Below are 24,004 nucleotides of genomic sequence, written 5' to 3'. Positions count from 1 at the left end.
AGGAAGTTTCCTAAGTCATCTGCATGGCATCGCCTTTGGCTGTGCCATGTAGCTGCCTACCTACCCTGGGGATTCTGCAGTTTCTAATTTGTTCACTTACAGGATAAGAGGAATGCATTTAGCCAGGCCTGCTAGCTTCTGTGTCAGGCAACCCAGAACTCTCATGACTGTCTTCACAGTCCAAGCAGGTGTTAGGCAGGTGGCCTTGCACGGGATGATTCAGTAGCACAGCTCCTTTCCTGTAGTTCTGCCATCTCAACATGAGGTCTCAAGATCATCCTGGTATTACCAGCCAGTCAACAAGTGGGGAAAGTGGGACGAGAGCTTCTTAGCTCCTAAGTGGAAGTATCCTTGCTCTATGTTCCATTGCTGAGAACTAGTCAGATGGCCTCCCCGAGATGCAGCAGGGAGTGGGAAATTAATTTGGTTGTGTTCCTAGGATTGGTGAGTCAATCTCTGTAGAAGAAAATATAGTATTGGTCTGGATAAAGAAATCTAGGCAGTAATTCATATTTTTCTACCAATTGGCATGCCTATAAACATGGGATGATTTAATTTTCCATGTCAAACAGATGCTCTGGGTTGCGAAGACCAAAAAAGTATGTGGGTCTCATTTTTTGGTAAAAGCATAGGGGTAAGCCCTAGCTGGTTTGGCTTAGTGGATAGAGCATCAGCCTGCAGACCAAAGGGTCCCAGGTTCGATTCCAGTCAAGGGGCACATGCCCAGGGTTGCAGGCTCGATCCTCAGTAGGGGGTGTGCAGGAGGCAGCCTATCAGTGATTCTCTCTCATCATTGATATTTCTCTCTCTCTCTTTCCCTCTCCCTCTCTGAAATCAATAAAAATATATATATTTTTTAAAAAGCACAGGAGTAAATGAGTATTGCAAAAGTTTATTTGTTGAATTGGTGTGTTACTAAATGAATAAAGCTTCTATAGAGATATGGTGGAAGATATCTAAGAAGCATAAGTGAGAGACGAACCATGAAAATTAATCATTTAGCCAACAACTGCAGTATATATTGAGGCAACATGGTAATTGTGGAAATCCTATGACTTCAACGTTCCATATTAGCATCAAGGTGACATTGCATTGTAGAGGTTACTGTCATTGTTGTAGGTCTTCAAACCATGTTCAGATTGAAATAAATTAGAATGTTTTTCATGCAAGTAGCTGAATAGACAAAGTTGAGGGTGTTTTACAAAAGTGTTAAAGGTAGTTTTGAAAGTACACACACACAAAGACTAATATAATATAGCTTATGTAGACAGGAAGGTCATTCTCAAGCAATAGCATAAGGGATATGAGTTGGAAATAAAGACTAGAGCTCCTTGTCCATGGTGGACAAAGTTTTCAGAATCTCCTCCTGGAAGACAGACAGACTTACTTAAAGCCCTTAGCCCTATAACCATGCTTAGGTCCTCAGAGTCATCAGGTAACATAAAACAAAGAGAATTTCAGCTCTGAATTCACAGTTTTATGGCAGAAAGATGTCATCTAATTTAATGCCCATTTTAACTAGAAGGAAAGTCTCCGAGCAGTAGAATGACTTGCCCAATGTCACAGTTGGAATAGATAGTGTAATTCTACTCCATAGAGAAGCATTAGCAATCTCATGGTTGTGTTGAAATCAAGGCTACTTTGTGTGCAAAATATCACGGGCCCTTTCATGAAATGGGTGGTGGGGAGTAAGAAAGAAGGTAGGCTCTCGTTTCTGAAGTGGTGGGGAAAAGAGAATCAGTAACCACACGGTCAAGGTCTAGGACTGGGGGGTGCCGGCAGCCTTCTATTGCTTAGAAGCCAAGAGGAGGAAGCTCTGTTCTCTGAAATCTGTCTGTTTATGGAAGGAAATGACACTATGGGTCAGTTAAAGTTCAAGAGCTGGGGCCAGGCTGGGTGCCAAGGCCATTGACAACTAAGATTCAGAATAAGACTAGTCTCCCGATGGCCTGGAGACGAGACAGGGCAAGGGATCAGACCCAAGGAGGAAGTGCCCAGCTAGAGATGAGAACTGGGAGAGAGAGCCATCAGTTCTTTAGGTCTGACAACGAGGTCCCTCAGGAAGTCACCTGAGTCGAGCAGTCATGGCCAGACCTGGTCTGGGCTGGTGACTTATTCTCAAGCTCCGCCATCTATGTGAGGAGGGGTAGAGACACTCAGGCTTTGCACCTGTGGTGTCCAGGACTGTGTCCAGGGTGTGAAAGGATGTGGCTGGGCGTTGATTAGGAAGGCAAGGCCCCAGAAGCAGGTGGATTAGGTGGAAATAAAGAACCAGCAGCCCTCTGTCTCTGAAAGGTCCTAGATTGACCCCCCTAAGACCTGGAATCTCAACTCAGCTTTGTCACTACTTGGTTTTTGGCCCTGGACAAATTGTTTGTATACCTAGGTTGCAGCTTCTTCTGTTTAAGGGGGAAATGATGTAGCTAATAAGGAGGGACACTGAGTCTCGGCCATTTGCCTGTTCACTCTGAGCAGATGGTCAGGTTGCTGTGGGATCGAAGGGGCTGAGCCACAGGAAGCACTCACAGAGCTGGAAGGTGCTGGGCTAGCGGGGGCTGTTACCCTTCTCAGTCACCTCTTCTCGGGGGCAAACAGCCCATTTTTCCAGGTTGTTCTTCACAGGCCAATTATCCATTTTCTCCTCAGATGATCAAGTCTAGATTTGGACAAAGACCACGAAGAAAGAACCGCCTACCTAAGTCCCATTTAGGTAACATCCCTAACAATGAACATTTACTGAATCCTTCCTCAGTTGTCAGGTCTCATGCTGGGTACTTTGTATTCACCACCCATCACGAAGTTTCTACCATTAGGCCCAATTTACAGATGAAGACACTGAGGCCCACAGAGCTTACAAACAAGTGGTGGGATCAGAATTTGAACTCAGGCAGCCTGTGCTTTCTAACCACCAAATCACATGGTCTTTCCTAGATAAAGCTACTAGGTCATGAACAGGTAGGAACGGAGAGTAGAAAAGGAATTTTCAATGGGAAGAACTGATACCTTCGGATTTTAGGAAGAGGGAGATGGAAAGAATGAAGGAGAAAAAAGGCAGTTTTTGTGGGGAAAATAGAGAAAGTAAAATTTGTGTTGGGAATAAGACTGAAATGAAGCCATCAAAGCTGGTTTTATTCATGCATCATATACTTATAAATTAAACATTCGCTGAACAGCTAGAATCAAACATGATATCAGCCTTTAGGGGATTCACACCCTAAAAACCATTGTTCACACACCTTCAAAATCTAGTTCAATGGCTAGAGAGGTTGCTGACAGAGGGAGTGTGGAAACTGCCGCCTAAAATAGATCCCTGGGCCAAGATAACAGAAGAACTACAGGAGGGCTTCCTCTTCTAGCTCTGTCATCACCACAGAGGGAAGCACAGAGCAGGGGCTCAGGAAAGCCCAGCTCCACTCACCCCTGTCAGGTTCCCTCCTCCAATCCCAGTCGATCAAACAAGAATGAACAAAAATTCAGGTTCAGTTACTTGGGGGTGGACAGGGGATGTAGAATGAGACTACTGAGGACTTTTTACATTGAAAAGCCATGAAATTATTTTCAGTTTTGTTCTGTTGTAAGAGGAGCCCAAAATGAGCACCCATTTCTTGGCAGAGAGGCACTGAGTCAGTAAGTCTACTAACCTCTGCCTCATATTTTCAGGTCAGCTTTGTGAGTCTCTAGAAGATGTTTGATGGCTTAGGGTGAATAGAGAGAGGGCCAAAACAATTACTCAAAAGTTACTGCAGGGCTATTTTTAAAGAAATAAAATCCTGACACCAGGAAAGCAAAGCTCTTAATCTTTTGAACACTGATGTAAACGACCATTGATAGAGCAAGCAGGATTAACAGAATGGCCACATTCTAGATACTTCTGGAAGCCAGAACGCCCAAAACATAACAAGGAGAAGAGCGGGAAGGTAGACTGAACGCATACCACAGGCCCCCCTCCCCCATCATCAGCAGGCCTGTTCTCTGTATTGATGGATATGAGTTTACACCAAGGGAGAAAGTCCGTCTCAAGCCAATATTGCTTTTCCTAATTATTTCCCTTCTTCCACTTATGATTTTTCCCCTATATAAAAATAGCATATTCATTGAGAAGAATTTGGAAAATATAGAAAAGGTCAAAAAAGAAAGAATTTCTTATCATCTCAGTATCTCTTATCCCCTGCTCTAGAGTAAGGGGCCATTTGTCTTTTTACCAAAATTTATTCCCAGACTCTAGCATAGTAACTAGCACATAGTAGGTATTCAATACAAAACCTTTTCTCTATGAGTCAATCCATACATTTTTGAATCTATATTTTTAAATGAACCAGTGTCCGGAGATTACATTTTAATATCTATTTATATATTATCCTATATTTCAAAGCATGAATTTTTTGTAAATGTGTGTATATAATTTTTTCCTATGCATTTCTTATTGTGGTAAAATACACCTAACAAAATTTATCATTAAGCATTTTAAGTGTACAATTCAGTGGCATTAAGTACATTCACAAGTTGTGCAACCCCTACCACTATCCATTTTCAGAACGTTTTCATCATTCCAAACTGAAACTCTGTACCCATTAAACAATAGCACCCCATTCATTCCTCCCCATCCCTGATGACCTCAATCCTACTTTCTCTCAATAAATTTACATATTCTAAGTACCACATAATAAATAAAATCATACAGTATTTGTTCTTTTGTGTCTGACATTTCACTTAGCATAATATTTTCAATGTTCATCTATGTTGTAACACATATCAGAATTTCATTCCTTTTAAGACTGAATACTAACACATTTTGTTTATCCATTCATCTATTTATTGATGGACATTTGAGCTTTTCCAGTATGTACAGTTTTGCATTTCCTTTTTTCTCTTTAAAATATTTCATGAGCGTTCTTTATTTTATTATGTATGCATATATCATAAATACATATTTATGTGTTATAAATATATAATAAACATCATTACTATAATTATTATGTATTTTCCCATGTTTTTGTTTTATTTTTGGGGACACATTTTATCTGATCGAGTAGCAGTCTCCCTATAGGCGTATAATAGATTCTCTAGTCACTTTTCTATGTTTGGACATGTAGGCTATCTCAGACTTTGGCCATAGTAGGTAAGACTGTAACACCCTTGGGAATAGCCTTTGTCCAAGTGTGTGATGGATATTACTGTTTCTGAAGGATAGATTCCTAGAAGATGCATTCGTGTGGCGGTCACATTATCTAAACTTCTCTTGATGTTTTCTTTTCAAGTCGAATGGCTTCCTGGAAATGTGCAGGGCTCTGCCCGGGCACATCAAAGAGTACATTGTACTCTCCCCACATTGAGTGAAGCATTCGAAACATCTTTGCTAATTTGACTGATTAAAAATGATTGACTTCGCCCAGACGATGTGGCTCAGTGGTTAAGCACCAACCTATGAACCAGGAGATTACAGTTGGATTCCCAATCAGGGCACATGCCCAGGTTGTGGGCTTGATCCCTGGTGAGGGGCGTGCAGGAGGCAACCGATGAATGATTCTCTCTCATCATTGATGTTTCTATCTCTCTCTCCCTCTCCCTTTCTCTCTGAAATCAATAAAAACATGTTTTTAAAAATGATTGACTTCATTTGTATTTGATGGGCTACTTGACCTGGCTCGGACATATTCTCTAATATGTGCTGTTTTTTGCAGCACCTCTCATGACCCCAGCAATAGAGGAATCAGAGGCAGTGGTGGTAAAATAGGAATTAATGAAAGAAAAGTTCTTAAGCAGAAAACTCTTTTAAATAAAAACATTTGTCGAAAAATCAGTTTTACATAAATTATTATTTCCAGCCTCAACAGTTACATTGCATGTCAAAGATTTCAAGACTATTTTAACTTTAGGACTTTACTATCAGTTCTTTAGGATCACCACTATGAACCATAATCTTTATTGAATAGATGGAAATATAAAATGTGTGTGGGAACAGGATGAATTTATACAGACCTACTTTATCCTGGACCATGTTTTTGGAACAAATTTCTGATATCATTTTTGTTTTCCTTGCATTGGCTTCTTTTTCATAGAAATTCACTAAAAAAATGGTTCTAGGGAAGTGGTTAATCAACAAATTGAAATGAAATATAACTTTCAGAGTTGCATTTCGATACCACAGTACCAAATCAAGAGATGCATTTACAAATGGGGGAGAGGAAACAGAATTACTGCAGATGGAGTGTTAGAGGCAGTTAAATGAATGTTTAGCTTGAAGACATTCCTTGTTTATTATGACAAGAAAATATAACAAATGATAGGGAAAACAAAACTAGCCAACCAAGGCTCAGACTTAAGCACATCATAATCAGTTTACTTGAGAATGGAAAACACATCAAGTAGAGCACTGCAGTGCTCAAGCTTGGTCCATTCTAGAAGTCAACGTGGAGCATAAGGCGCTAGGTAGATGTTAGAAGGTTGAGCTCTTTGAGCCTTGCTTTTATAATGGAGGAACAGATTGGTAAAATGGAGAGTCTATTACAGAAAATACATATAGTATTGTAGAACAGAAAGCTGGCATATGGAAACTGAAAACTAGGTCTAGAAAGACTGCTCACACAAACCATTAAAATATGTGGCCAAAATATGAGTGAAAATGCATAGATGACACGGTCAGAGTGAAATACGTAGATCTTTCTTAATCTGACCTCTGATGCAGGATGTTTCCTTTATGGTTTCTTTTCACTTATTCTAAAATATATTTTTATTGATTTTAGAGAGAGGAAGGGAGAGGGATAGAGATAAACATCGATGAGAGAGAAACATCGATCTGCTGCTTACTGCACATCCCCTACTGGGGATCAAGCCCACAATCTGGCCTGTGCCCTGACTGGGAATGGAACTGGTGACATCTTGGTTCCTGGGTCGACACTCAACCACTGAGCTACACCAGCTGAGTGAAGTCCACCAATTGAGATATGTATCTCATCCAAACACCCCCACAGAAACATTGAGATTAACGTTTGACCAAACATCTGGGAACCATGACCCAGCCAAGTTTACACATAAAATTAACCATCACAACCCTCTTGACTGATAAAATAGAGGAGTACATTATATTTTAAGAGCAGAAAATATTAACATAGCTTTGCTTTAAGCTTTTCTTTCCTCCTATCCCCTGAAAATAACAGAACAATTTGAGAACTAAATTAAATAACACTCTCTTCAGAAGTAGGCTCTCAGCTTAAACAAACTCAATTTTACTTTGTTTCAAGGTTAAAACGTCACATATTTAGAAAGAAATAATCTGGGAAACTTTTTTTAAAACTCCTACTATTGTTCTAAATGCTGACTAAGCAAACTCTCTCCTGCACAATGTTGCATCGTGCCCTTTAACTATAATTGCCAATGCTGCCCAAGCAATTTCCCTTTCATTGTTCCATACCACCCTTCCCAATTCATCTCAATGTGTGTTTTTCCTATGTATACAAAGGGTGTATGCAACAGATGCACATATATGTTGTGCCTGTGGATAGCTGTACAAATGCATACATATTCATGGATGCACACAGATGTGCTCAGAGGCATACAGATTCATCTCCATGCCAGTATCCATTTGTGATACAGCTTGTTCCACTCCCTGGCATGCATGCGAGTACACACAGGAGCAGATAATCCAGTGTCCATAGAGAAAACCTGTTCTCCACATATTGGGGTGTCCTGGGGCTCAGTCCTGGGCTCCCTTCCCTCCTTTATCTGCTTTCTTTCCCAAGGTGATCCCATGTAGTCCCATGGCTTTGAATACCATCTGTATATTGTGACTCAAAACTTGTCTCCCCAGCCCCTTGCTCTCCCGTAGGAGAGAAATCCTAGAGCAGAGCTATGGTAATATTCCCTGCTGGCCAGCGGCTGTGGCTGGTGCTAAACTGCTGATGCTGTTGCTCCCACAGGGGACGGAGGAGGAACCCACCTCCCTTGGGTGCTCAGTTGTAAAGCTGCTTATTTACTTGGTTACTTCTCCATTCCCTTGACTCTGAGCTTGGAATTCTCCCAGCTCTCCTGACTCCATAGTACCTTCTCCTGCATGTGTTTCGGATTAAAAATCTCAGGTTTGATTCCCGGGTCAAGGGCAGGTACCTGGGTTGCAAGTTTGATCCCCGGCCCCTGTTGGGGCACGTGTGGGAGAAAACCAATCGATGTCTCTCTCTCTCTCTCTCTCACATCGATGTTTCTCTTTCTCTCTTTAAAAAAAAAAAAAAAGCAATGGTAAAAATATCCTCAAGGCAAGGATTAACAACAACAACAGAAGGAAATGTTGTGCTAATTTATACTCCCCATTATCGGGGACCCCTTTCCTACCATTGCTTTTTAGGGTATTATTCTTTGAAATATTTGTCAATTATATGGTGAAAAGGTTATAACTTACATTTTTCACATTTTTACTCGGGTCCAATTTATCAAGCTGTTAAAGAAGCAACAAGAAAAATGGAACCTGGTGCCTCTACTTTTTTCTGGGGTGCCTTGTTCAGTGGCAGATTTCACCCAACAGCTTCTCCCAAGTGTCCTTAGGGACCCAAGAGCCTGGGCAACAAGGCACTGACAAGGCTGAGGAATCGGAGCCTGTTTCCCAAGCCTTTGCTCCTTGCATGGAAAGCAGGGTCTTTCACAAGCAGCAGAGTGGTGTCCTAATGCTGAAGAAATACAGCTCTTTTCAACCGAGTTTGCCTAATGACGAAAGACCTTTGCTACCAGGCATGTGCTGGAGTAGAAATCAGAATGTGAAGTTGCCAACTACATGCAAAGCAGTTCCAACAGCAAGAGCCCTTCGCTTTCTGGACCAAAGATCAATCCAGATCCTATCATCACACATCCCCTCGAAAAACTTAGTGGAAACCGTCTAACTCGGAGGTGATGAAAAGCTTCTTTTGCAGTGCCTGCAGTTTGGGTGTGTGGTTTATTCTCAAAATCTGTGTCACTGATACTACGTGGTGGGGGCTCTGGCTTCCTCGTTGTCCGGGATGCACCCAGTTTGCCGGGTCAGTAGCACAGTGGACTGTGGGGATTGTAGAGGATCACAAACAAGAGCCTATCGTGGCTACAAAAGCATAAAGCGGCATTTTATCATGCAGTCGATGAAGTGCTTGGATTTTCCCTATAAAAACAGAAACTGTTATTCTGCACATGGCCATCTTTTTCTTTAAAAAGGGAGAAAAGTTTCTTTTTTTTTTTTTCCGAGAGCGAGAAGAAGAGAGAGGGATAGAGAGATAGAAACATCGATGAGAGAGAAACATCATCGACTGGCCGCCTCTCACACATCCCCACCAGGTTTCGAGCCTGCAATCCGGGCATGTGCCTTGCCTGGGAATCGAACCAGCAACCTCCTGGTTCATGTACTCCTGCAGAGGAGTGAATGCTTTTGGAAATTAAGCATTTGTAGGGGGTAAGGGAGTGAGGACAAAATGCTGAGGAAATTCGGAAACCAAACCCACTGAAGGGTGGAAAAAGTCTGGCAAAATACTCAAACTATAACAAAGCACTTCCCTTGTACCAAACTGCACCTCAGCCCCAGTGTTCAGCTGTGTCCACGCCAGGATGTCTCCTCCTCCCCAGCCCAGTGTGTGGCCTCAGCGAATGCCCTCGCGTCTGGCCCTCCGACAGCCCAGGAGGGACAGCCCTTCACAAGACAGGGCCGTGCTGCGTCTAGAGCCGTGAGAGACCCCAGAATGTGCCCAGGACAAACTCTACATGGCAGATTCAGGGCAGCCCAGCCAGCCCCAGCGGGCTACCCACCCAGGGGCCTCTGCAGCCCCCTCTCCTCTGGGCTGCTCCTCCCCCGGAGCAGTAGTTCTTGACACATATAACATATATTTCCAGATGAAATACAGGATGTCTGGGATTTCCAGGGGTGGGAGACATTAGTGGGGACACAGTTAAAACAAAATTAGTTATGAGTTGATGCGTTAAAGCCAATGATGGACACATGAGGTTATTTTACTATTCTGTCTACTTTCATCTATTTCTTTTTAATTAGAATTTTTCAACTACAGTTGATATACAGTGTTATATTAGTCTCAGATATACAATACGGTGATTAGAAACTTATATCACTTACGAAGTGATCCCCCAGTTAAGTCTAGTATGCATCTGACACCCTATGTAGTTATTACAACATCATTGACTATAGTTCCTTACTGTCACCTATGTGAAAATTTTCATAATAAGTTTTAAAAATCATGAGACAGTAACACCAAAGAACATATACGCACAATCCATGAACACAGGCAATAGCATGGGAAAGGCCTAGGGTGAGGTGAGGCAGGGGTTGGTTAGAGGGGGGCAAAAAGGGAGAAAAATGGGAAACATCTCTAATACTGTCAACAGTAAAATAACTAACAAATAAACAAATGTCAAAAAAACCCCATGAGACCGTAAATGAACAGTAACAGAAAAAGCAATCTCTAGAAATCAGGATGAGAGGAGCGAGGCGGTTCCTTCAGAGCACTGGTGTGCCTGCCCAGGGCTTCTGGTCAGAAACGATGGACAGCAGTGACAAGGATCCGCCACCACAATGACGTGAGACTGCTGTGGAGAAACTTGGAGGGCACTTAGGCAAACCAGGAATCGGCCCTTTAACAAGCACTTCGGATGCCTCAGACCAGTGGTTCTCAACTTCTGGCCCTTTAAATACAGTTCCTCATGTTGTGACCCAACCATAAAATTATTTTCGTTGCTACTTCATAACTGTAATGTTGCTACTGTTATGAATCGTAATGTAAATATCTGATATGCAGGATGGTCTTAGGCGACCCCTGTGAAAGGGTCGTTCGACTGCCAAAGGGGTCGCGACCCACAGGTTGAGAACCGCTGCCTCAGACGCAGGGGGCCCAAGGACCACAGCTTGAACAAGTCTTCACTAACGCGTTAGCCTGGTTTTTAGCTTCTAACTGGGCTCACTTCCTTTATTCCAGCGAGGCCACTCTAACAGTAGGCTGTGGGCAATGAACTCAGCTCACCTCCTCAGCCGCAAGGGTTTGAGAAGGGTGATGATGGGTAACTACTTCCCAAATGCCACATACCTAACCACCGCACCCCAACATAAATATTAACAGGCAATCCCCCCGACTTCTAGTGCTCTTCCCCATGCGCCAGGCCACAGAAGCACCACTGTGTAGCGACCACATTGCTGGGAGACTTAAGAGAAATACTGCTCACTGCTGAGAGAAAGAAAGGTAGTAAAATACTGTCATTTCTGAGTATGGATGAAAGCATTTGATTTAAAAAAAATTTCTAAAAACTTACATCACTTATTGGAACAAAATATTACTATGTGAGGATTTTTTTGGCAGGTCCAGGGAGCCAGGTTGGGTTCAGGAAAGAGGCTACGTGCCCTGTTATTTTCTGTCTCCTTCACAGTTATCATATTTCCCAGGCATTTTATCTGAAATTGTAAGCTTTTTAAAGCAGAACATCATCTGACTTGTATCTCTAGGGTCTCTCGCCTGGGAAGGAGCAGGTTATGTCGAATGAACTTCTCGGGTTGAGTGGATGCGTCCACAGGTAACCTCTCATGTCCCTACTTCAAGCTTAAGTAACAGCCGTGTCATGTCCAGACTAATGTGTCACAATCTCCCCCAAACCCACTCCCACCCCTGGGCAGTGAGTGCTTGAACGTGGGTTGCTCAACGCTTTCCTGATTGCAGACTGCGGGTGCAGGTTTCGGAGGAGGGCAATCCTGTTTCCAAATCTGGCTCTCTCAGAGCCGTAGCTCCCACAGGACACGAGCTTGCTGTTTGGAGGTACTTTTTGCAAAACCCGTCATTATTTATAGCAGTTGACACAGCTGACACGCACTTCTGCTGGGACTGAAGCAGCAGAGCCCACGGGAAGCTTGCCAGCTGGGCATCATTCGGGGCCACTCTGCACAATCTATTCCCTGATAGACCGAAATGTTCTTCCTCTGGTCTGCTTCCTTCCCATTTCCGGTCCCACGTCTGCTTTTTAATTGAACGTAAGAGGCTACACTAGCTGTATTTAGTCGCCACCGCGGAGGGCTCTGCCTTACACAGGCCCTGACTCATCTCCCCATTCATTCCACCCATGACATCAGCCCAGGCTAGAAATAAATGCTGCCAAAAGCCAGCTTGGAGGGAACATACGAAGTGTTTTAATCATTTAGTTGGGCTCTGCAAAGTAATAGTTCTTTTGATAGTGTTTTCACGGTTTAATCAAATGTCCTCTCCTCTTGCCTTCTGCCGCTGTTAGAGCTCTGAGAATGGCTCAGAACAAGGAGTGCTAACTGGCGCTGTGGACAAGACCCGCTCCAAAAATTCCCTTTGCAGGTGACGCTGTGGAGGCCTGGATGGTGGAGTGGTCGGCCCACAGCACAGGGCCAGGATGTAGAGGGGGAACCAACATGCTGGTCTGCGGTGCCCACCAAGCCTTGGGCCGCTCTCCTGTTCCTCGGCGTCAGGCCCACGTCCTACCTTGTTGACCCCAGGCCCTCTCCACACCCCCGTCAGCAGCAGGGAGCTGAGGTCTGCGTTCTTCACTTTCTGCCCACAGTAGGCTGACTGCCTGGCCAAGAGAAGGCATCCCATCCGTGTTAATACTCCAGGGCTGTTGGGACAAAGAACTGCACACTGGGTGGCTGAACCTATAGTCTCACGGTTCTTTCCAGAAGCTAGAAGTTCAAGATGAATAGGAGTCAGCAGGGCTGGTTCCTCTGGGGCTGAAGGAGAATCTGGTGGCCCAGCAGCCCCTGGGCTATGGCAGCACAACTCCCATCTCCACTCCCATCTCACGGGGCTGGCTCCCCTCTGTGTCTTTACACCAACTCCCCTCTGTGCCTGTCTGTCTCCGTGTCCAAATGTCCCCTTTTTGTAAGGACACCAGTCTGTTAGATTAGGGCCACCCTAATGACCTTATTTTACCTTTATTAGCTCTCTAAGAAACCTATTTCCAAATAAGGTCACATTCTGAGGTCCTTGGGGGGGAGGGGGGGGAGGGGCTGAGGCTGTGCGGGGTTGAGGGAAGCGCAGCACAGGCCTTGAAGGACATCGCTGACGACGATGGCCTTTCACTGACAGAGATGGCAGCCAGCCACGGGTTTTGAGTAAAGGAGTGAGGAGATCCGACTTGCATAACAGATCGAGGGCAGCAAGGGTGTGTGCAGGGAGGTCAGCCAGGAGGCCGCAGTGGTGATCCAGGCAGGAGGTGAGGGGCCTGAAGTAGGGTGGTGAGGGGATGTGGCGAGAAGGGGTTAAATTCTAGAAATGATCAAGAATGACGTCAAGATTTTGGGCCTGAGCAAGTGGAAGGATGCATTTGCCATCAACAAAAATGTGAAAGACTGGGATTTAGGGGGTGGGTGGGGGTGGAGATCAAGAGCTCAGCTTGAAACAAGATGCTTATGAGGCAGCCAAGTGGAGATGCCTGAGGGCTTGCAAGCCATGTGCCCACAGAACAGAACAGACACATCCTAGGCACTCAAGGCCCTGCATCTCTCGGTTCCACTCAACACTCAGTTACCCCTCCTTCCCAACATGGACCACAGGGTCCTTCCTCCCTCTGCACACTTATTCCTGCCCCAGGACTTCTTTGGTGTGCTTCCTCTTTCTTGGAATCTCATCGCAACTCACTTTTTTCCTGTTGGAATTCAACCACCCTTCAGTTTTCATTTATTTGTTCAACAAACATGGACTGAGCCAGACACTGGACACTGTGTGGGCTGAAGAAGGGTGAGCGTCCCTGAGCCTCCTGCCTCTTGGGAGCCCTTTCCTTCATTCACACTCCTCTCCTCCGAGCTCAACTGCGGACTGAGCCCTCGCTGCCTGGAGCTCTCCGTCTGGCTTCTTGTCATATACAGCACTACCTGCCATCTAATACTTGGGGTGACTATCTTGCTCCCTAATGGAGATGCCAGCTGTCTACATTGAGCACTTGGTGGTACACGTTCAGTGACTCCCCGTGGGATTGCACCCACGGCTCTGGCTCATTTGTTTGTCTAACAGAATCTCAGTCTCTGAGTGCACCCCCAGACCCAGCCCAAACTCCCCGCCCCGCCCCTCTCCAGGGATCTCCCAGATTGGTAAAGGAACAGGAGGGAGGAGGGGAAAGAGAAGACATAAAGGAAGGTTTAAGTTGTCAGTACGGTACTCTTGGCCTTAACCGAATGGGCTGTAAGCCTTGGATTCTTTAGTTCCAACACACAGATGAGCACGTCTCTGAGGAGGAGGTCTGTGGTTCCATGGAAACAGCATGGGCTTTGCTCTCTAGCAAACTTGAGCTTGACTTCTTGGCTCTGCTGCCTGCTAGCTGGCAACATTAAGCAAACTTAATTCACATCACCCTCATTTTACTCATCTCTATAATGACTCACTCTTCAAGGTTTTTGTGAGAATTAATATATATACAGGGTGTCCCAAAAATGTATACACATAATGTCCATAGATTCTATCACATTTTGAAAATGAAATGTATTTTAATAAACACTGCCTTTATAATTAGTCAAAGCGTGTACGCATTTTTGGGACACCCTGTATGTGGCACATAGCGCAGTTCTATATGCCAGACGTAGAGAACCTGGCTGGGAGATCCATGCCCTCCCTCATGAAAGGCCCATGGGGACTTTCTCCGATTCCTGTGTGGACCATCACAATTCTAGTCCTGCAGTTCCTTGTCCACTGGCTTCATCAACTCCAGAGGACAATGTGCTGAGAACTCTCAGAAGTGAGTCCAGCTTGAGCTACCTGCCCACAGGGGTGGCTGGCTGCCGTGTCCCCAGGAGTGCTGGGGATGAGAGAGTCTGTAATGGGAGAGTCACCGAGGAGCCAGGGGGCTCCATGGGAACCCCAGTCACCCTCTTCTCTTGGATCTCGACGGCTTCCCTCACTCCTAGTTTGCTATGACTTGATCCCACTAAATTTACTGGATAGTGAGAGGGATTTTAGCCTCTCTCTACTGCTCTCAGATTGGGTGCGATTGGACACTAGGTGAGGTGTAGCTGGAGGACCAGCCACCAAGCTCCTGAGGGACAGTGGAGTTGGTCACCAGGCGTGGTCTACACTGGGCAAATCAAGTGGAATGTTTACCCCTCAACTCAGCCAAGAATATCTGAGGGGCTGAGGAAGAAGGAAGGGTTGTGGGCTTCGATTACAGGAGAAGATTCTCTGCAACGCCCTCCCATGGACTTGCAAAGACGTAATTCTATTGAATCTCTTCCCTCTCTTGGGTACGTAGCAGCCAGATCATAGAGGACACTGGCCAGAGCAACTGCAGTAGCAGAGTTGTGCTTAGAAGCCAGGTTTTCTGACTCCGAGACCAGTATTCCGGCCCCCGCGCCCCCCGCCCCCCCCAACACACCTCTCTCCTGCCTTGGAGATGGGTCTCAACCCTCCTTGTCCTGCACGAGTTTTTGCAACAATTATCTCTCTGACTGAATCTCACATTTTATGCTCTGCTTACTTTTTAAAGGATGACCTATGTCACACCTACTTAAGTGCCCATTTTCCTAGAGTTTGTGAAGAACTGGGAGCCTGGCCCAGGAGAACCTGTCTGCGGGCTGTGGCTTTGCCTTGCCTGAGTTCTCCAACATGCAATTGCCAAATCTGGGTAAACACAACTGCTTTCCCCAAATTAGCAGGAGCCAGTCAAAGCCTTCTCCCTCTTTAGCCTTTCTTTCATTTGCATTTTTTAGGTTCAAGGGTGGAAAGTCCCCCGATCTGCAGAATTTGTAACAGGTAAATATTTAAGAGAAAAGAACACTGGGCTAAAAGTCAGTGTGAAGTTCGGCCTGGTCAGCAGCAGCCTTCACCTTTGTCCCTGCACCATCTCCTCTAAACATCCCAAATCTGCAGGCCCAACCTCAGTCCAGCCTTGGGGGCCAGTCCTGCCCTCAGCCCGGTGGTTTTAGCCCAACATGCTTTTCTAGCCCCTGCCTTGTATGCTCTTGCTTCACTCCCCAAATTATTCCCATGTTTGACCCAATCGCTGGGTTCTGCCCTGGTTCTGAAACTTGAATATCTAGTTTTGTCTGTTGCCGACCTCTTCAGTGCCAGAGGGGCTGAATCTCTAACTTTCTAGTGTTGGGCACCCTCCCAGGGACAGGCAGTTCCAGACTAGGGGCCAGTGCCTGCACCGGCTGCCAGGGCACCATGCCATCACTTGGAGAGAGGTATGGTAAAGCATACAGCGGTAGGAAATGCAGCCACCCAAAGGGAAGGAGTTCTGCCTGGAATGCCTGAGGGTTCAGGATTTAAACCTACTCTGTCGAGCACAGGGCATGGATTGTGTAATGTTTCCCAATAACTAACAGTAATCGCTAATATCTGTCTGATGCGAGTTCTACCTTTGGTTGCCAAAGAATACATTAAATCCTCTTGGGTATTTGAATAATGGAGTAGATAGTTTGGGTTGCTCAGGCGAACACCAAGTGTATTTTTATCCTGAACAGGGCAATTAGAAGTTCTGACTTTGAAACAGCAACAAATTCCTTCTCTGCTTGAATTAGCACATCGATTGGTTAGATAACAAATATTTATTAAATTCCTGCAATGGAACCTTTGCCTTCTCTGTTTAATAACTCTTGATGAATTCTCTAATATCCAGTCAAAGAAAATATGTCCTCTACCCAATCATCTTAGATCGTGTTTATTTTTCCATTTTATTTTTGGACTACCTAAAGGTGTTCTTTTTGTTGTTGTTCATTTCCTCTCCACCCCCACCCCCAAGAGATGAATTGGTCAGTCCTATGTCTCTTTCCAGGTCTAAGTTCTATAACCTTAGGCCAGAAAAATAAAATTATATTTCCATTTTATAAAAGGCAGACTCATGAGTTAGGAATACCCTAGTCCAGTGGTTCCCAAATCTGGTTGTGTACCAAAACCACATGAAGTACAAATAGATATGTAATCGAATGGAAGCCAGTGTGCCATTAATGCACAGAATTTCAATTGGGAAACACTGGCTTCCTCTCAGAGGCAAGGAAATTGAAAGTCACACAATTTGTGACTGTTGGACACAGCCTTCTCCCAATCACAGTCCTGTTTCCATTCTCCTGAAGCTTCCGTTACATTCAATAACCTCCAGGATTAAAGAGATAAATATCTCTCAGTGAAATTGTAAGTGGATTTTTGGACATATCTGTATTATTTCTTTCCACTAGAGCCCCACTGTCTAGGAATATACTGGGTCTCAAATTCCTTAATAGCAAAGTGTTTATTACAAGTAGCCAACAGCACATAGCTAGCCCTGTACTAACTACTACCGGAGACAAGCCACAGAGCCTCCGTTTCATCCCTTGGGGAGCTTGTTGAATCAATCATTCAGCATCTACTGAAGGCTCACCATGTACATGGCTCTATGCTAGGCTCTCTGGGGGTATAATTCCTTTTACATTGTTCCAGAGGAACTTGCACTCTAATTGAAGAGAGGGTGCGCAAACATAGAAAAAGCAATGAAACCCACCTGTGCAATCCTAAGTTCTCTTCTTGGGGTGTATTACTTTGGGCAGGTTAACTGCTGTAACACACACACACTCCCAACTGTTCCACAGAAATTTCTGGTAGGTGGGCAGCTGTCCCCCGGCTGTGGTTCTGGCTCTCGGTCCCTTCCCCATTTTTTAGCTGCCATCTTCCACCACCAGTCTCCACATAGTGCCAGCTATCTCTGGGCAGCACTTTAAAATGATTAAACCATAAAGCCAGATTGCTACCTGGCTCTCTCCTCACTGAGCCCTGTTATAAAAGGAGTCTGCTGTCCAGAGCCTCTTTAACCAGTAGTGGACCTCCCCACACACATTCTCTGCGTGAGCTTTCCCTCTGTTCTCCTTCTTTACTTCTATTTTCCCTTTTCTCTGATTTGGTCTTCCATCACTTCCTTCCTCCCTTCCTCTTAAAAAAAAAACTTACCAATGTATAAATTAGGGTAAACCCCAAATTCTAAATTTGTAAGAATATAAATGCTGTTATTTCATCTCAAAGCCTTTTCTAATGAAGCACAAGATGCCTACGTAAATGCATGAAAAGGAAGCACACGACTACTGCACCCAGAGAGGGGACCTCGGCGCCCCTGCCCGCCTCTCTGCTGTGATGCTTTTTCACCTGACAACAGAGATCAAGAACACTGGGTTCTCTTCCCAGCCGGTGCGGTGACAGCCTCCTACCCAGCTCCCCGCCCAGGGAACCACAGGGACAGGTCTCGAAGGGGTTCTCCTTTGTGGCCAGGCGAGGGGATCCAGCCTAACCAACAGATTTCCTTCAACACAAACAACAACAAAAACCTTCCCCCAAAGGAAGTGGAGTGGGGAGGGGCAGAGAGGAGATCATTGAGAAGACAGATTCAGCACATTTTTAGAGATCTTGTAATAGCAGGAAAAAAATGGTCACTGTGAGTATGGGCACAGCCACTCCTACATATATACAGCATATATATAATTTTTTTATTGACTTCAGAGACTGAGGGAGAGATAGATAGAAACATCAATGATGAGAAAGAGTTATTGATCGGCTGCCTCCTGCACATTCCACACTGGGGATTGAGCCCGCAACCCAGGCATGTGCCCTGACTAGGAATCAAACTGTGACCTCCTGGTTCATAGCTTGATGCTTAACTACGGAGCCCGCCGGCCAGGCGCCACTCCTACTTGTCTAGTGACCAGGTTCCACCCTCTCCTCCCTGGCACTGGGTGGGCAGAGAATTGGCAGAGCACATGTTTTCTGAAGGTTCTTTTTGGTTCTTCCAGGGGCCCTCTTTGACCCTGAGAGAGGCGACCATCAGGTTGAGTATAAGATGACCCTGGATTCTCTGGCCAGATATATACACGCAGACCTCTTGGGAAACAGAATATATACACACATATGTGTATATTTTGCTTTAATACATACATATAAGGTTTTTTTTCTAGTTATGCAATATATGCTTACTATAACAACAAAAACTCATGGAAATTTTTAAAAAGACAAATTCATTTCTTACCCCATCTCTCAAAGGCAAATTATACTTTATACATCTCTTTCCTGCTTTCATATATATATATATGTATATGTATTTGTATATATAATATGTATGTATATATGTCACATAATTGGGTTTATATTATCTATGTCATTTTATAGTCTTTTTTGGATTCAACATTATATCATGAGATTTTCGCCCATCTCACTGAAAAATCTTTAAGGACATGATCACTAAAAGCTGTTACGAATAGACTACGATTTCCCCAATCATTTCATATTACTGAGCATTTGAGTTGTTCCACTTTGGGGCGTAATGTAAGGCAGAGTGACGTTGGCCTGCGTGTCCGTTGCTAAGCTCCCAAGCACGCCCAAAAGGAGGCGTGAGCCTGGATGTCTGCTCATCCCCATAGAGACAGCCGAGGATGCATGTGCTCCCAGATGCTGGGAATCAGCGGGTGCGTCTGGTTCGGCCCCTGTTTAAAGGATGTCGTATCTCACTGCCTCTAGAGAAGGGCCCTGTTAAAAAGGCTTGACTGGGTGGCAGAAGGAAGTTTTTATACTGGCTGGAGACACCAGGAGCCAGCAGTGATGGGGCAGGAGAGGAGAGAGACCCCCAGAGCCATCAGAGGTCAGGGGGCTGGGCTATGTGAGCAGCCGTGGCCAGCGGGATGACGGTGCACCAGGGACCAGCCTGTTCCTCGTGAAAGGCCCACACCTGTCCCCACCACACAACCTTCTCCTAAGAAGTTGGCCAAAGGATATGGCTTCATTTCAGTGGCTAAATTTTGAGCCAGGTGACCTTGATAAAAACTAAACATCCTTCGGTTCTCTTCCCTTTATCCATTCAAACAAATAAAAACACAACACAGTAACATCAAAGAAGGTACATTAAAGGTCTACGCTGGGCTCTCCTACAAGAAGCATGGCCTCTATCACCCCCTCACCATCTCTGTCATCCAAGTCACTGTGGCCTGGACACTACCCTGTACCTTGTAGTCGCCGCCAGACACAGCGTTTCCTCTACATTCTCATCCTCAGGTTGTCGCGTCATTTCTCTGGAAGATAAAGTGATGCTCCTGCTCATTTGTGGGTTTGGACAAACAACCCCAGGGGAGAGACACGCTGTTCATAAAGGGGGGATGTACTTCTTCTCTCAAGGCCCCTGAAGACAGATGGCCTGCTGTGGACAGCCTGGAGGAGGCCGCAGGAAGCAGGGAGCCACACGAGGGATAGTCGGTGGGCAGAGCCTTTGGACAAGCTGTGGGCACTCTGCTCCCTCTGGTCTCAGCACAGTGTCGCATGCCATGGTGTTGGCAGTTCTGTCCTCAGACAGATAAAGAACAGGGTTTTTTTTTAATGTTTACTGAATTTATTGGGGTGACATTGGTTAATAAAATTATATAGGTTTCATGCACAGGCCAGGTAGCTCAGTTGGTTAGAGCATTGTCCCAATATGCCGAGATTGTGGGTTCGATCCCCGGTCAGAGCACATACAAGAATCAACCAATGAATGCATAAGTGGAACAACCAATCAATGTTTCTCTCTCTCAAATAAATAAATAAAAATTTAAAAATATATAGGTTTCAGGTGCGTAATTCTAGTAATGCCTCGTCTGTATATTATATTGTGTGCTCACCACCCCAAGTCAAGTCTCCTTCCACCACCATTTACTCCCCTTTTCCTCTGGACATCACCATCCTGTTGTCTAAGCCCATGAGCCCTTTTTTTCTTTCTCCGCTTGATCCCTTCACCCGATGAGGAACAGTTTTATGTAATGAAGGAGGCCCCAGGGAACCAGCGGTGCCTATGTTTTACAAGAGAGGAAAGAGCACAGAGGGCCTGATTTCTTCCCAGAATCTCATTGCTCTGTATGTGGCTGGCATGAGACCCTGCCCACAGCAGATCTGGCTAAGTTGTAGGCAGTTTCTAGAAAGTCCAGGGTACAGTCAGTGTGCTGATCTGCTAGGTCCCAGGCTGGTGCCAGCATGGGGCCTCTCTTCTCCGAATTCTCAAACTGGATTGCCAGCCAGGGCCAGGAAGCTTGCCAAAGGGGTCACAGGAACAAGCAATGCATGCAGTTGCTATAAGCCTGTGCACACTGAGCCCACTTGGCAAGTACACCAGGGACCGTTCCGTGCCACTATCAGAGACCACTGCTTGGATCTGGGCTCCAGAGAGCATGGCTTTCATCTGTGTTTCAGCATCGTACCTTCTGTAACCACTGGTGTTTACAGGTACTGGTGTTCCAGTGAAGTTGCCCCGATGTCTTAAAAATGTTTTATTCCTCATTCTAAAGAAGATGGGGACTGTGGTTATCAGAACAAGAAATGTATCAAATGAGAGAAGATATGAGGGATGTTCCTCATGGACTGTGTGACTACTGACCGAAGAACTTTTATTTGTTCATTGTTTTGTTTATAGAAATGTGTGTGTGTGTGTGTGTGTGTGTGTGTGTGTGTGTGTGTGTGTGTTTGTAAGGCAAAGCATGCAAAGGTGACTTCTTTCTACCATGAGTATCTCACACAGTTTACCAGTTTACATGGGGCCACAAGACTTTGAGTAGACAAAAGATTGAGAATAGAGCTATCATACAACCCAGCAATCCCTCTCCCCTGGGTATATACATGAAAATTTCAAAATCATTTCTTTGTAAAGATATATGCACCCCTATGTTCACTGCAGCATTATTCACGGTGGCCAAGACATGGAAACAACCAAAGTCCCGAGATAGCGAACTGGATAAAGAAGATGTGGCACATATACACATGGAATACTACTCAGCCATGAGAAAGGATGAAACAGCGCCATTTGCAACAATATGGAGAGACCTTGAGAATATTATGCTAAGTGAAATAAGTCAGTCAGAAAAAGCTAAGAACCATATAATTTCACTCATAGGTGGGATCGACCTTAACTTGATTGTATCTGCAAAGACCTTATTTCCAAATCTGTCACATTCACAGGTTCTAGGTAGACATAAGTTTTGGAGGGACACTATTCAACCTAGAACAAGAAGTAACTTCCTATCCCAAGATTACAAAAATAGTGTGGCCATGTGGCTCTGGTTGAGCATCAACCTATGAACCAGGAGGTCACAATTCAATTCCGCCAGGGTACAAACCCAGTTTGCTGGATCAATCCCCAGTGTGGGGCATGTAGGAGGCTGCCAACCAATGATTCTCTCTCATCATTGATGTTTCTATCTTTCTCTCCCTCTTCCTCTCTGAAACCAATAAAAAAAATATTTTTGAAAGATCACAAAAATATGTACTATTTATTTATTTTTATTTTTACATTGTTCTTTTTTTTAAAATCCTCACCTGAAGATGTGTTTATTGATTATAGAAAGAGGAAGGGAGAGAGAAACATTGATGTGAGAGACAAACATTGATCGGTTGCCTCCTGGATGCACCCCAGACAGGGAACCAAACCTGAAACCTAGGTATACTAGTATGCCCTGACTGGGAATCGAACCCACAGCCTTTCAGTATATGGGACAATGCTCCAACCAACTGAGCCACACTGGCTAGGGCTACATTGTCCTTTCCATTGTTTTCTGATATAATTAGTCAATCATTTAGGCTGCTGTACATTACCTTGAAATTTAAGTATTCCCATTTTTTTCAAATGGTAATGAAAAAGTATAAAATAGCAATTTACCATTTAATTAAAAACTTAGCAATTTCACAGAGAGAGAGAAAAATAAGAAAAATTTTAAGGAACAATTTGATAATCCAGAACTTAAGAAATACAAGGCTTGATTATCACTGTCCATTGCAAAATGAGTACTCCTCACTCATAGACATCATAGTATTTACTAGATAATCCTCTCCTGTTTTTCTCTCATGAAAATGTACATAATTCTATATGGATAAAATCACACTTTGGCTTATCAGGACATACTCAGCTGAATAGTAGATATTTGTAGTACAAGAAGCCCTTTTTTAAAAATATATTTTATTGATTTTTTACAGAGAGGAAGGGAGAGGGATAGAGAGTTAGAAACATCCATGAGAGAGAAACATCCATCAGCTGCCTCCTGCATACCCCCTACTGGGGATGTGCCCGCAACCAAGGTACATGCCCTTGACCGGAATTGAACCTGGGACTCTTCAGTCCACAGGCTGACACTCTAGCCACTGAGCCAAACCGGTCAGGGCAGATGGGGAGCCCTTTTATCAGGAGTTCTGACTTCATCCTTTAGAGAGCAGGGCTTTCCAAGTGGAGGGGAAAGTGGGCTGTGTTTGTTTTGTGGGAAGTGAAACAGACTGGAGAAGAAGGAGACCAGAAGACCAGTGCTAAGACCAGGTGTTAACTAAGACCAGGGACAGTAGGCAGGAGGAAACAGAGCTCAAGAGACCATTCTAAGACGTAATTGGCCTCAGAGACACTCGATGGATGAGGAAAGTGCTTTAGGGCACCAGCAACTTGGATGCAGCAGGTGTATCCAAGTGTATCTGAGGATGTCGCAAAGCTGAGTCGCCAAGACTGTGAACAGCCTACAACCCTTTAGGCTCACAAATCTCATCTCCCGAACCGACCTACACTGTCCCCCGCACTGGGGTTCCCACAGGCATTGGGGCCACTGGCCGGATTTTCACCTGGCACTTTTGAGATACGAGATGACGGACTGAAAAAACTCCGGTAGCCAGGGCATCTAAGGGAGCAGATGGACTTGCAGTGTGAATGCCGCTGACATGAAACTGATACTGGCCTGTGAGAGGGCGGAGAGGGCTGAACCCGGAGGAGCGTAGAGACGCCACAAACTGGAGCTCAGGGCCCAAGGGGCGGCTGCTCAGACACCAGCCTGCTGTGGCAATGAAGCCAGATCTGATTTTTTTGAATGAAGCTAAAAATCTGAATTTTTATTGTCAGTCAATTCAAGTTTCAAAACAACCACAACACTATGGGTGTCAAAATCCATTTGGTTTGCAAGCTGAAATTGTTCCGCTGACCTCTAGCCAGAGGCTATAAGCTAATATAGCCACAACAAGCCCTCACACAGGAAGAAGAACGGAAGAAGAACGAGATCCATGTAGTCATACTGGTGATATTGGAACCGTCGGGGGGCGGGGGGGGGGGG

General features: G+C 44.8%; 1 long non-coding RNA gene across 1 annotated transcript in view; it reads right to left on the bottom strand.

Annotated features, from left to right (window-relative positions):
• Window positions 1–19,851: 19,851 nt before the first annotated feature.
• LOC106724357 overlaps window positions 19,852–24,004 on the bottom strand; it is a 10,662-nt gene continuing 6,509 nt past the window's right edge. Inside the window, exon 3 of the long non-coding RNA XR_001360122.1 lies at window positions 19,852–19,975. This is a non-coding gene — a long non-coding RNA (uncharacterized LOC106724357). The remainder of the gene's footprint in view (window positions 19,976–24,004) is intronic.

This window comes from Myotis brandtii, unplaced genomic scaffold (assembly GCF_000412655.1).
Source record: "Myotis brandtii unplaced genomic scaffold, ASM41265v1 scaffold802, whole genome shotgun sequence".
In the NCBI taxonomy this organism is placed as follows: Eukaryota; Metazoa; Chordata; class Mammalia; order Chiroptera; family Vespertilionidae; genus Myotis; species Myotis brandtii.
This window is presented reverse-complemented; position numbering and strand designations above follow the sequence as displayed.